This window comes from Amblyomma mixtum, chromosome 3 (genome assembly GCF_055824585.1).
Source record: "Amblyomma mixtum isolate Tamu chromosome 3, ASM5582458v1, whole genome shotgun sequence".
NCBI lineage: Eukaryota > Metazoa > Arthropoda > Arachnida > Ixodida > Ixodidae > Amblyomma > Amblyomma mixtum.
In genome coordinates, this window is record NC_143014.1 from 309,464,164 (window position 1) to 309,476,140 (window position 11,977).

Genomic DNA, 11,977 nt, shown 5'->3' on the forward strand with positions numbered 1-11,977 from the left:
AAGTTCAGGTGCATCAAAATAACATATAAAAAAAATGCGATTCAGACCACTACGTCATTATATTATACAACAGCAAACAGCCAGATACATTAACAAGAAGTTCGGTTTGACCCACATGTCATGGTAAAATAACTTGCACAAACAAGCACTAGTTGTCAAGTGCTACAAATGCAAAAATTTATTCCAAGGAAAATTATGCGCGTGGCACAGAATGTGGCCTGAGGTAAGCAATCAGGCTAGGGGGATCAACTCCGAAGTACTGCGACACCTGACTGCCATACATGCATGTATGGCAGTTTGTGAGGATAGTGGCAGCCTTGTACATTTGGGCAACTTGTTGGCGAAGAAGCTTTTGATTTTTTTTAAAGTCCAAAAATGCAAATTCAGCCACCACCTTTCCAAAGCCCCATTCAACACACTGGCGAACACGGCTCATGCTGAAGTTGAATGCCAGCTGTGTGGCTGTCAAGGAGGAGCCGCCATAGGGCTTCATTAGGAGTCTCTTCAACGGGTATGCAGGATCGCCATATATGACAAAGTCATGTTGTCCCACCAGCCTCTCCAATTTTGCATACAGGACACTGCTCTCGAGTATGCCTGCAATAAAAAAAGAGAATTAAGTTGAGTCACGTAATGACAAAGCTACGCCAGCTGTGTTAACATTAGTGCATCAGTAGTGTTGTGTACATTTAATGTAAGTCACTTTTCTGCAAGTGCTCAATGAATCTGTTTAAAAGTATGTTCAGTTGTTTACTTTAAAGGTACAGCGAAAGCACTTTCAGACACACAAAAGTAGAACAGAAGATGGAAAGCTCTGCCACCAGAGCTGCCTCTGTCTGTGCTTTCCTTTCTACACAATTATTACATGTGCGGTATATTCATAATGTGACGGAAATAAGCACTGCCCATGTCTCTCCATGACACACTAAATGTCATTTACGAGCCTGAATCATTACAGCTGTGATATTTATTATGACTCAATAGATTTTTCTTATAGCAGAGACAACACAACCAACCTGCGTCATGCCGCCTTCCCGGGTATGGACCATCCAGTTGGCATATACAATGCCATTTGGGCACATGACGGATTGATATTTTATGCAGTGCACCCGCTTGTGGCCAGAAAAGTAGTCCCGCTGGTTCCTTTTTGGCCTGCATATGGGCCGTGCGGTTCCATCAATGAACCCCCAGCAATTGGGCAGTGCTGCACCACGACTGTGGACGGCCTGCAACATGACACAAGACACACACTCAAACTCAGCTTTTGGTTGGCCGTAAAATAACAGCATCATTTTCTTTTAGGAAAGCTCCGTCAACACAAAACCTTGTATTATAGATGACACCCTAACACAATATACACATTAATAACAAGTAAAAGCTCATAATAATGCAAACAAGCAATGATAACATATAAAACAGTTGACACGGCTACATTTATGTGAAACTTGCTGAGGTAAAATGTTGAGATGAGAAAACAGTTTTGAAGTGTAGGTGAATTGTACATTACAGACAACTGCTGTGTACGCCTCATGTCTCAAGTTCAGAAATTTTTCTAAGAAATGCAACACCACGCAGTGTGTTACTGTTTAATGTATATTTTGCCCTGACACATGTCGACCGCAGTTTGCAAAACTTGGGTCTTGCATTTGGAAGTTTTCCATTCCCACATACCGCTGCCATCTGAGATGTCTCGCATTTAAGCAAAAAATAAAGACGGAATATCCTACAGTGTAAAAAAATGTTGGGCCTTGCGGCTTTGTGCAGCACTCTTGCAAAAATTCAGGGAGCACTTTGGGTCTCTAAAGTGCTGCAAGGCGAAAGCGTTCCCTGGCGCAGTGTTGTTTTATTTTTTATATTTTTCCGTTTTATATTTTATTGTTCTTGTTATTTTTTATTTTTTTTTTAATTTCTCACTTTATTGCTGCTTTTATTTTTTATTTTATTTTCTTATGTTTATTCCTTTTATTTTATTTACGAAACCCATGCATTCACTAGATGCGCCTTTATTCAAGCTCAAACCTTGTGCATTCGTGGCGAAGTGGTAGCGTCTCCGCTTCAAATGCCGAATGCCCTGGTTCGATTCCCAGCCTCGACGCAGTTCGTTTTTAAGTAGTGATGCGCGAAGCGCGGACAAATCTGCCGACACGCTTTAATCTTAAAAGTGATATAAGAAAGTTCACTTACACTTGCAAACTCTCCAAGGCCGGCAGGCGACAACCAGGCATGATTGTTGCAATCATTCAGTAAATGACTAAAACCATTTGCGATGTGAGAGATCACCTGCGAGGCCACGCTCGACATCACGGATGAGTGCCTGCCAAATATGGTCTCGAGGTCACACCACCTGTTGGGGTAGGCAAGGCGTCGAAGCGTGATGCACAAAGCCTCCCGACCAGGCACGGTCACGTTTTGCGCGCACTTCACAGTCTCCGGCACGAGGAGTGCACGAAAGAGTTCATCGAAGTCCACCTTCTGAAACCTGAACTGCTGTTTGAAAAGTGTGGGCTCTATATTTGAAATGTCGAGCAGTCCATGGCGCGACCGGTAGCGAACCAGCTCCGACTCTCTGCTGCGCCTCAAGTTGTATTCTAAGTCGTCGAGTGAGCCGTACAAAAGCTGCCGCTGCGCCCTTGTCATCAGGAGGTTGTCAATGTCCTTCCAAGACAGAGACGACAGAAGATAAGGATCAGATAAGACACTTCGTGGCATTGCGAACTGATTGCGAAGCTCCGAGCGGTCCACGAGCAGAATCTACGTGCTTTGCGCGAAAATGCAGCCGGACTTGCTTGGCTTGTCTTGGATGACTTTGGCTACATTAGTGTCTCTGTCTGTTAGTAGATGGCGCTAGGAATAACGCACGGCTACGCACGGCGTGCATCGCGTACGTGTAACTATAGGTCTCCTCGATTTGGCTGCACTTTCTGCACCAGTTCAGGCGGTCCTGCACTCGCGTCCTCGATTTGCCAGTGCAGCTAGCGCCACCTGCACTTGAGCACTCGATTTGACGTAGTGCTGCACGAGTTCTTCCGAGTTCTGCTTCACTTTTGCACTAGCCTCCCGGAGAGTTCTCTTCTCGTGCAAGTAGTGCAAGGTGCTTGGCGCGCTCCGTAGCAGACGGCTCCGTGGCCATGCTTGTTTTAGTGAGCAGCGTTGAGACCATGGTTGAGACGGCTGCATACCCGTGCTAGACGCGGCATCTGCACCGTGCCCTCACTAAACAGCTGAAATGACAGTGCGCGCACGTTCGTGTGTCTATGCGCGCGTGTGCGTGCGTGTCTGTGTACTACGTGCGTAAGCGACTGGCTGGCGCGGCGCAGTGCGTATGGGTTCTCATCTTTCTGCCCAGCCTCGCACGTTGCTTTACACCGTTTACACGTTGCTATTTTATGTGTAAATATTATTATTACTCGCAACACGATGGAGCATTTGCATAAGTGGCAGATGGTGAGATGTTTTTTTAACACGTGGATGATCGCAACGTATTTGTACTGACTCCTCCGCTTGCAGCAGCGATCGACTGGCCCACTGGCACTGAGGTCGCCGTCAGCCCACACCTTTGCCTGCCAGTTAGTCTCCGATAGTCGCTCCGCCGTCACCGGCCGCCGACAGTGAACGCGAGTTGTTGAGTTCAGATATAGTCCTAGTTATCAGGCAACTCTTACCTTCTGTAATTGCGGCAGCCACTTTTCGATAGAACGACAACAGCCCGTATCATGTGTATGAACTGTCAAACGTCGTCTCGAGCGCAAATCTGAGTAACCTCTCGAATTCAAAGGTTGTTGCCTCTTCAAAGTACCCGTTGAATCGGTGACGATCGACCGGCCTGCGCCACTTTGCACAATGCAACGGAAAGGACGGTGTCAAATTCTTCACCACTTTTGTAATTAACCAATTTTTGAGCCACTCCACGAGATGCGCCAATTCGATGAAATGCGCACTGTTCAATAGAGCTAGCACGATCCCGCGCGTATGTCAAACCACGCGACAAATACCAACACACGGCCGCAGCAGACGAACGTTTCTGCACTTTTGCACTCGATTTGGCCGCTGCACCGACAGCACTAGTGCCAGGCTACACTTGCGCCGCAAGAACTGGCACTGCACCGGCACGGCAGTTTTGTGAACTAGTGCAGAAAGTGCAGCCAAATCGAGGAGATAAGGGTTTCAAACGACCTGCACGTTGGCTACGTAGACTTCTAACGTTTGCGTACGTGAAGCTTCTACGTACGTGAAACTAAAACTGTCTAGTAACATCGACGGTACAGCTTTCTGCGGCTATTTAGCCAAGGCTAAACAAGAGAGAGAAGGAAACGGTCCTCTGTTCCCGTGCTGGCATCCTTATCCCGAACAAGGATCACCCCACCTCTGACGCCGTTTGTACAAAGACGGTACCCTCTTTGCTCCGGCTCTCCAACTTTTTCCCTTCACCCTTCCGGAACCATAGACCGAATAAAGGAAGCCCCACTCTCTTTGGCTTTGGCGAGGGACAGGCAGAGAAAGAAGCATGCGGAACCACCCCAGCCAACACCTCCCCCCACGCACGACGGGGACTAGCAGCCGGGCTTGCCATGGTTCGTTTGTAATCCTCTGAAGGCAGGCGCAACAACAAAAGAAAAGCCTTCACGCAGCACGGGTGCACGGGTCAAGAAAGGACCGGACACGTATCTCAACATCTCAACCAAAACCAGTCTCGGGTCGCTGGGGGCAAGACGGGTAGACACTTTCTCAGTGATGGATCAGTGTCGTAGCCTGGTGGCAGAATATGAACTACTCGCAAGATGGCGGCAGTGGAACCGCCACCTTATAGCCACGCCACTCATGGTCATTTTCGTAGGAAGGTTTAATGAATTATGAAAATTTCGCTGTTAAGCACGTCTTTGTGCAACCACATTTCTGGTACAGGTGTGTGCGAGGAGGGAAGGTATACAAAATCAGAAGATATTTATTTATTTATGTCATGTATTATTTCTTTGTTTTCAGACACTACCGCCACTCACAAGGTTATGACTGGAGGAGATAAAAGTGTAAAAACAAATCGTATCAATCAGCAGAATATGAGAAACTGTGAAAGCGCAAGAAAATCCGTAGTAAAGACATATCAGCTACAAATTGCTGAATACACAAATTCTTTCAAAGGCCGAGCGCAAGTAGGGGCATTGAGGGAGTTCCAAATGTCTACACTGCACACACAAAAAAACTGTATTTCAACAAGTCAGTCTTCGAATTGAAAGATTAAATGTTTAGTTTGTGATAGCATTTTAATCATGATAGCTACGATATTTTTAAATTGTTGCCAACTTACTCAAATTGCTGGAATTAATGTGTACAGCAAAGTTCAATACGACGGCCTGAGGAAAGTAGAGTGACCCCATATTAGACAGGTAGAAAGCGAAAAATCTCTCATATTAATGAAATGTAAAACCGATAGCATTTATATGAACTACTCTAGTTTGTTTACATCCCAAAGCTTATGGGGACTCCAAACGAAACAAACGTATTATAGGATTTGGCGGATAAGAGATTTTTGTGTAACTCGTTATGGAATGGAGGAACACGCAAAGTGTCACGCAAGTATCCAAGCTTTTAGAGAGCTCTCTAAGAAGTCAGATCGTTGGGTTCAGAACATGGCATGTCCTGCGTGAATGCAAGGCTCAAGTATCTGCATTCGAAAACTTTCTTTAGGTTACCGTCTTTGAACGAGCATGTGATCAAGCAGTCAGATGTGCGCCTGTAAAATTATATGAAACCAGTTTTGAAGAAATGACTGCTCATTTCTTATGTAGTACACCACTTACCGAAATTTGAGAAAGGCTTGTTAAGAAGGGTATATAATCCAGGGGTTAATTAATGGTACAATGAGGTACGCAATCTTCAGTGACTCGAATTTCGCCAGCAGAGAGGCGAGAGAAGGGAAGAAATTAAGCACGGTGACCGCATTCGTCTCGTTCTTTTCTCCGTACAAGAAGCATGCCCCGACGTCACAGCAGCCACCATCTTGCGGTGCAAGTAGCACGGCGAAAAGCTGCAGGCCCACCACCTGCTCCGGCTTGCATGACTGAAGGTGCGCGCTGTACGGCGCCCGTGACGTCACGAGAATACCTCGCATACCGTATGCTGGCGCACGCAATTTGCGCTGTTTCGACCATGCCGCTTCAGCTGTCCCTTCGAAACTTCTTGCACCACGCTACGCCTCACGGTACGCTAGAGCGTTATTCCGCCGATGTACCGCCTCATTTTTATGGTCCGCCGAAGCGCACGCGCAGTCGGTTCCCTATAAAACGAAAATGCTGGCCGTGATACAGACCAATGTGTTAAGGGGAATCTCCTAAGGTGGAGTAAAATTGTAACAAGGGAGTAATTAGTCATGCCACCCATCCATACGCAGTCATAGGTATACAAAGGCAAGCTATATCAGGAATTTGGCAATTAAAGAAAATGTCGTACCACTTCGGAAATCGAACCTTGAGACCATCGCTTGTCAGGAGCAGTCGCTCTGCCAACAACGCTAGCCAGTACAGCTAGCAGATGACAGGGCGAGGCTGAATAGATCCAGAACGCGAAGTGGGAAAGGAACGGTGTTTGTCCAGTATGTATAGGGTAATACCTCACCGTGGAGCACATTTGTAATCAAAGGAGTAAGTACTTAATAGCGTCCATCTGATGCGTCAGTTGGGTGCTAATGAGTAAATATACTCCCTTACAACTCTAATGCCGTAAAGAAAAGGCTTGAAATTAGATTGAGCACAGCATATATAGTGGGCCGCATGAAGGAAACTCGTGCGGGCAACACTGAGAGACAAAAGAGTGAGCAGCGTAGATTAATAGTGGAAATGAGGATGAAAAGGGCAGGTCGTGTAACGTGTCTGTCTGGGAGTATTTCGAGAGCATAGGTGGAATTAGGAGGTTTTCTGGTAAAGGTTAGGGTCTGACGGGGATGCTTGGCGCGAGAGGTGTTTGTTCTGCAGTGGACTAAAGTCCCTAGATAGGCCCCTATCCAGAGACTTCGCAGTGATCTCGCTGATGTTGACGATGTCTCTCCCATGAATAATGGGTTTATGTTTGTTTAGTGGTACTTTACGCAACTTTTTACGTAACCTTGTGATCAGAGCAGGCTGAACTTATTCAACTGAATAAACTAAATATATTCGAGGTGAATTGTACCTCACTTTCAGGTGTAATTGCTGTGGTTCGTCACATGACTCATGAGTGTATAGTATTTTGCCGCTTTAAGGCGGCTTTCTACTTGTCCCTTTGTGGATTCAAGAGTTAAAAAACTTGGTTATCACTTCTTTCTAAGCGCATTGCCGTTTATAAAATGACGCGACATGAGCGATTAGTTCGCTGCATTAAGCTCTCCGCTCCCGGCCTGTCTGCGAAAAACGGCACTTGACACGCGCGCCTTCGGGTAACGCGTGCTTTTGGGCGTGGTTGCGTGCGCTCCTCAGCTGCCCGTTATCGGATTGGCGCCTGTGCAGCTGGGACAAAATTCATTCCGCTGCGTGGACGAGGATGACATTGCCGAAAACATAAAAACTCATGCGGCTACCACTACTGGCGAGCTACAAATTCTAGCAGTAACAGGTCAATTGAAATAGGTCGCGAAGCCGGAGCCTGAATGCGGTCCAGAAGCAAGTGCTAGCGACATCAAATTAGTGGTGGAACTAAAGCGCCAAAATGAATTGAGTGGACAAACACGACTAGAAGAGGAAAATAATTAGGACATATTTTGTGTTTCAAAAGCATTTGAAAACAATTGCAGTGATTCCTTTTTAAAATGTTTTAGTTGTGTGCATTTTGTTAGAAAGTATAGCGCTTGCTTTGTAAAAATTTTTATGACAGCGTTCGCTCAGAGCAGCGGCAATGGCAGCGGGACGATGCCAAGGTTGACGGTGCTCTGATGTCATACCCTTGTCATATCCTTTGACCATTCTGCTTGCTTTTGTTTGAAACTCGATTCTGCTAGCCCTACTTTTTCCTCGTTGCTTGTTCCTCGAGTTCTTGGTGTGCATCGTTCGTGTACAGTTTCCGCTTTTCCCTTTTGCCAGCGCTTCTGTGTAGTTTCGTTCGGTTGGGTGCGGTTCTGTCGCTTTTGCCCCAAAAGGGCATCGTCTGTGGCCATGGGGCCCCCGTACGCAAAAAAGAGGTGTGCGGTTGCACGATGTGCGAGCGATAACCTGTCTGGCGGCGTCACATTTCATCGCTTCAGCTCTACACCTGCGACATTCAGCGCGACACCTGAGGTGAGGACGAGGAAAAAGGCACAACGAGAACTGACTACCTAAAAATAGCGTTGGTGGTCGGCACCCGTCGTGTCTTCTTCGTTCTCGTGTCGGGTGTCGCGCTGAAGCGTCGCGGCGTTCAGCAGTTTACTTTTCCCGCCAAGCAGCACGTGACGCTGACGTCACGAATATGACGTCACTAAAACACGTGACTTTAACGTCGCGTTTTTGTTTTAATTATGACGTCACTTTTTAGTTGTCCACGCATTTCGAAGACGGCGCTGGCTGCGCACCATGAGCCGCCATGTTTTGAACGTATGGGCTTCTGTGCAGCCTACGCTACCATAGTACATCTACCTTGGTTAGAGTTGACTATTTGATTTCAGTTACGCGGCTTGCGTGCAACTTGTCTTAGCTGTTTTCTTATTTCCGCTATTAGTCTCAATACTTTAGCTAAGAACACCCCTCATCAACTCCAAAAAAAGGTTTGTAATTTCTGCTAACAGTTTTTGGTGAACCACCCAGTATACGTAGCGTGCCATGTTCTGTGCTGGAATGGCACCGGCTAGCACGTGTCACTACGCTTCTTCTTTCAGGCCCAAACCTGCCTTTTCGCTTGGTTGAATGAAGTCTACGACTGCTCAATTTCAACTCACAACTTCCTCAGTAAACATCCTCTCAGGAAATTACATCAGGGTAATCGTTTTATAATATTTGACGTTCTTTGATATCACCCTGTTTATGAATTAATATTATGCTAGCATCCTTCCATACGTCTAGCTGGCTTGGCATTGCGAGGCATCATGTATAGGTTTCAGCACTACCTAGCGTAAAATCTCCGCTGCAGTTCGAAATATCGGCGGGGTAACTGCTGGGAGGCCGTTTTTTAATGCGAAAGCATTTCTAGGCTATGTCAACCGGGTCTTGTCCGCAAAACGTTGGTTGGTTTATGGGGTGTAACGTCCCAAAGCGACTAAGGCTATGAGAGACGCCGTAGTGGAGGGCTCCGGAAATTTCGACCACCTGGGGTTCTTTAACGTGCACTGGCATCGCACAGTACACGGGCCTCTAGAATTTCTCCTCCAAAGAAATTCAACCGCCGCGGCCGGGATCGAACCCGCGTCTTTCGGGTCAGCAGTCGAGCACCATAACAACTGAGCCACCGCGGCGGCTTGTCCGCAAAACGTGTCCGCAGCAGATGTGACGCTCTCAGAAGTAGCATCAGACGAGTGGTTGTAATCAAAAGAGGATAACGTGAGGATGCTGCGCAAAAAAAATAATTGTCTACAAGATGGTTATTAATTAATTAGAACTAAAATATCGAAAAACGTCGAAATAGCGCTAACGTCGATATAGTGAGTGGACGGGAAAACAGTCGTGGAGGGCAAAATAGTGGAAAAATAGGCAAAGGAGGAAAAATAAAGTTTGAAATGAATTGAAATGTATTTGATAAGTGATCATTAATCAAACAAAAAGTTTCACTGACATAAATTAATTATTTTTACTTACCAGCAAAAACAAATGGACGGTTGAATAGGCTGGACGGGGATATAGTAAGTGGACAGGAAAGCAACCATGGCGCAAAATTTGAAACACCAAAATGGTTGATTGAGATACAAGAAGGTATAATCAGAGTAAATAAATTAATATTTAATTAAAGTATGATATAGTTACCCTAATTCAGTGGCTAAATTAACTAACAAAAATAAAATGATAAACAGGGGCAAAGAGAGGCGACGAGTGCCGAGGAGGCGTCAATGCTTTCGCACTCTCCCAATGCGGGTCGCCGCAGTGATCTCTAATTTTTTTTTTCTGCAGTGCATTTAAGGCCTCAAAGCCGGTAAGCAGCTCGCCGCACAACCTGGTACATTAACTTGTAGGCTTATCAACACCTTATGACCTCTCCTAAAGTATAAAGCATAATTGTAATTACGTAGCAGGCTAGTGACCATTAAAACACGAAAAAATCGAAAGGCTTAAGCATTCATGTGAATTTCATCTGCAATGGAGCCCCGGCCCTACCTCGCCCAAAACGTAGCGCTAACGCCTTGAGCCAAACGACCGATAGGGCGGACCCTAACACTGTTATAATCCACAGTTGTGAGGCACCTCTTTCAGCAGTTGAATAGCTCCGCTTCTTACCCAAAAGTAGTGGTGATGTTTTGTCATCAGCACCTTTCATATGTGTCAAAATGCTTTGTACTTCTGCGACCCTCCGTAAAGTGTCGCTATTTGTTTTGAAGTAAGTTGTTATGTTTCAGATCAGATCAAATCAGCTTAATTTCAACGGTGACATACAACGACTGCGGAAAGTCTTCTGTACTTAAAGCGGTGATGAACGGATTGACAAAAGCCCAGGAGCTATTACACAACGCAGTTGTTGGTGCAGACTTCGGCAAGCAAAAATAATGCGTTCTACCTCGTCGCCTATACTAGGACGAAATGCTTTGCAGTAGCAGCGTACGTAGCAGAGTACGTGACGGGTCATATCGATGCTGCTAGCCGATCGCTTCGAATTGGTCTCAGCCAGGTCTTACTTGTGTTTAGCGCCGGGCTCGTCTGCGCATTTTTCTTTGGCGTTAACGACTCGTTTGGCTGCCTTCTCGCATACGCGTGCGATCGCATAAAATAGCGACTGCCGATTAGTCGAGCGCTTCGGTGTCAATTCGGTGTACATACTCTCCAAGAGGCAGAAGGGCGACTTCAGTGTTTTCTCGCGAGTGACCCCAGGCTTCCCTAATTGTTTACGAGGAAGTATTCACCATTTCGTACAATGGATACTACGGTGTGCGTCATTTTTCTTTCATTTTGCACAATTTCATGCAAAACTTGTGGCATTATTCGCTTTTAACTTCGCTCTTTATTTGCCATGTTTTGTTCCTTTTAACTCTTTGGGTTAGACCCTAAATACGGGAGGAACCCTTGTGTGGATTTCTGCAGTCGCGTGGGTTATTCACGTGATCATCAGTACCCAAGCCTGGCGCGTTTTCTGCAGCGTTGTCCCGGTCTGTCGCAGGCATGCACCTCCACATCCAACATACACTGCGCCTTCATCTTTGGGACAGTTGAGCTGGCAGGGATGCCAGTACACAGACTATGGCTGCGATTTCGTTCCCCTCTGAGGCGGATCACGATGTGAGGAAAGTAAAAAGTTAGGAAACAAGTACTGCTGCTGGGCTTTGATTCCGATAACGCGAACTTCATGCCTTTTTTTCCCCCCCAATTCCATCCTTCATTCTGCAGAGGGTTTCGGAAAAGCTGCCCATTCTCTTAATTCAGCCAGCGCTGGGACTCGGAAACGCGTGTGCCGGGGCAGCAGCAGCCGTTTTCTGCCTCCACAAGTGGTGCAGAGATGGCGGCGCTGTCCGATACGCAGTGACCCGCGGACGCACGGAGCACGTGTTCGGAATGCCCATTGGTGGAGCACCGCCGGTTGTCGCGGCAACGGCCTTGCAGCCACGCTCACGCCCGTCCCTCCTGTTCGTGATTCCAGGAGAGGTGCTTCCGACCGCGGCCGCAAGTACGGGTGCTGCATTTTATGCCGAAAGCTCAGCGCGACCTGCGGCACCGAGTGTGGAGATATCCTATGGCTTTCCCTTCACAAACGGTGCACGTAATTTTCTCTGTACAGCTTGTGCACAGACTGCGTGAACAGTGCGAACCTCAGGCACGGCCTCATCGAGTGATCACGCATTGCTTTGCAAGAACCTGCTCTTCTCTTGTATGAGGCAGAAACTTGGGGGCTGATGAGAAGGCTT

At 46.8% G+C, this 11,977-nt stretch overlaps 1 pseudogene across 1 annotated transcript; it reads right to left on the reverse strand.

Annotated features, from left to right (window-relative positions):
* Window positions 1-152: 152 nt before the first annotated feature.
* LOC149355564 (uncharacterized) lies at window positions 153-2,809 on the reverse strand (annotated as a pseudogene). The gene is made up of 3 exons (XR_016289725.1): window positions 2,185-2,809; window positions 1,017-1,226; window positions 153-597 (listed from the first exon to the last, which is right to left on the reverse strand). The product of XR_016289725.1 is annotated as an uncharacterized LOC149355564 (transcript).
* Between the last annotated feature and the right edge of the window lie 9,168 nt (window positions 2,810-11,977).